The 2,471-nt window shown below is 31.8% G+C and overlaps 1 pseudogene; it reads right to left on the bottom strand.

Moving 5' to 3' along the window:
- Positions 1–406: 406 nt before the first annotated feature.
- Positions 407–1,696, bottom strand: LOC114217469 (large ribosomal subunit protein uL1m pseudogene; annotated as a pseudogene).
- Positions 1,697–2,471: the final 775 nt, after the last annotated feature.

Here is a 2,471-nt window from a genome sequence, read left to right as displayed (position 1 = left end):
AGTACAAAAACATTTTCAGTCTGTCTTTTAAAGATACAAAATATATATATTTATATAAAATGTATATAAAACTATATATATATATGTATATGTAATTTTTAAAGACTTAAGGCATCCATAGGGGCTGCATTTACAAGGTGATTTTTTTTCTTCTCACAATTTTAAAGCATCAACAAAATAATGGTTGGTATTATTGTCTTTTTCAATATTGTGATTTTTTTTGTAAAGTTCAGAGAGAAAACCTTATTTTCTTATTTTTGAATTTATTGTGTTTCTTTTCTGCTGCTAAAATTTACATTCAAATATGATGATCAAGAAATACTACACCAAATATAGAAATTATGCAGTTTTATAATTTTCTCTGTTACTTCTAATCTAATAAAAGTAATTTTACATTTGAACACTTTTAGGCAGCATCTTTTTTACTTTCTTTGGTTTCTGCTTATTTAGGCAACAATGACTTTAGTCACAAGTCTTCACTTGAACTATGAAGGCAAGTGTGTACCATAAAGGGTCCCAAACTCAGAGGTCTATCCTACAAACTTCATTGATAATTCTTTGTGCATTGGCCACTATCCAGTTATTTGATCCAATGTTGCTACTTTCTCTAGAAAGTTTTCCCTTTCTTCATCAGCCTTAATTTCATACCCAATTTTAGTTTATTTATTATTTATTTATTTATTGTTTTGGTGCAAAATGGTGCTTTTATTAAAGCGCAGGGACAGGACCCATGGGCAGAAAGAGCTGCTGCCTCATACCCAATTTTAAATAATTCAAGCATTTTGGCGATGTCACAGCCAACGGAATTTCAAATAAGCTTTGAAAAAAATTTTTTTTTTTCAGTTTCTTCTTTAATGGAGTAACCTCAGGCATTATTTCTGGAACAGCTACATAAAAGTCTGCATGAATTTCATCATCCAAAATCCCCTGAATCGTATTAATTCCTTTTGTATGCATACCTCTGTTTTCTTCTGCTATTTTAATCTCTGATGTATTCACTGTGAATACAGTAACTTCACTGATTTCTGTAACAAATGAGTATGGGAAACTAAGAACACTGGCCAATGATTCCACTTTTTTTTTTTTTTTCTTCCTCAAGTGCTATATATCCAGTGTCAGGTCAAGATAGTTACCTTGCTTTGAATTAGTGAAGTGCAGAATTTGAAATTCTTTACTTTCTTCACAGTGTATATCTGTGAAGGGTACATGTGTTTTATTTATTTATTTATTTATTTATTTATTTATTTATTTATTTATTTATTTATTGAAAGATTCTACCTATGAAAGAGAGAGAGAGAGAGAGAGAGAGGCTCCCCTCTGCACTGGGAGACCAATGCGGGGCTCCATCCCAGGAACCTGGGATCATGACCAGAGCTGAAGGCAGACGCTTAACCGACTGAGCCACCCAGGTGCCCCAAGGAGGTATACGCGTTTTAGATAGAGACCCTCAGGATTGCTTTCTATATAGTTTATTTTTTCTGTCTCATCTTTTTTTTTCTTTTTTTTTTATCTGATGCTTTTGCTGTGACACCTTTTTTGTGTTTTGCAGGATTTGTAGCAGCAGCAAAATATCTGATGGGCATTTGAATGTTTACAGAACAAGGATAAAGAGATATCTGATAAGCCATCTTAAAAAGACTATGCCTTTGGTGATTTATCAAGAGTCTATCAGGCATCTTAGAGCTACCACCATATTGACAATTTTGGATTATGTTGAACTATCATGACCTTTTTATCTTCAAACTTGCCAAAGCAAATATCTCTTTACTATAGATTCTAATTTTAACATTTTTTTATTTTATATGGATTCTACTATATGAAAAGTTCCAGATTAAAGATAAATCATTTTCTTTTCTGTGTATTGATGGGATATATTGAGGATGTGGCTGATTTGATGGATTTATGCACAACGTGATCATTCAAATAATATCTATCAGAACCCCCACTACATTTCTCAATACTCTAGCCATCTCTAGAAGCACATTTCTAAGGAGCTTTTGAGGTTATAAAAAAGTATGGCTAATAGTAGTTAGTGTTCTGTTAGCAACACCATGTAGATATTTAAACTCTATATGATAACAGAAAAATAACTGGACGTCATTCTCATATTGCCATGGAATTGTGTTTGCTTTTTTCTTATATGCTACACTTGCTACTGTAATTCTTCTTGAATTTCATGTTGAGTACATTATGAAACGCAAGGAATAGACTAGTGTTATGACAAGAGGATGGTGAAAGTGGAGAGCACTAGAGGGGAATATATTTGTTAAGTGGAGAGTATGTATTGCTGGAAGGTAATTTGATACCTAATGTGTTTAAAATTCAAATATATACATTTATATATCTAATACATATTTTATATATGATATATATACACATATACACATTAATACTCGTATACATATATGCACGTATACCTATATACATTTGGAGAACAAAACCATACAACTATTTCTGAGGGGAAAAATACT

The sequence above is a fragment of the Eumetopias jubatus genome, unplaced genomic scaffold, assembly GCF_037043125.1.
Source record: "Eumetopias jubatus isolate StellerSeaLion01/CBP00866 unplaced genomic scaffold, mEumJub1_p1.0 scaffold_1, whole genome shotgun sequence".
NCBI classification, from domain to species: Eukaryota; Metazoa; Chordata; class Mammalia; order Carnivora; family Otariidae; genus Eumetopias; species Eumetopias jubatus.
Note: the sequence above shows the minus strand (reverse complement) of the source record. Positions and strands in the feature narration are given on the sequence as shown.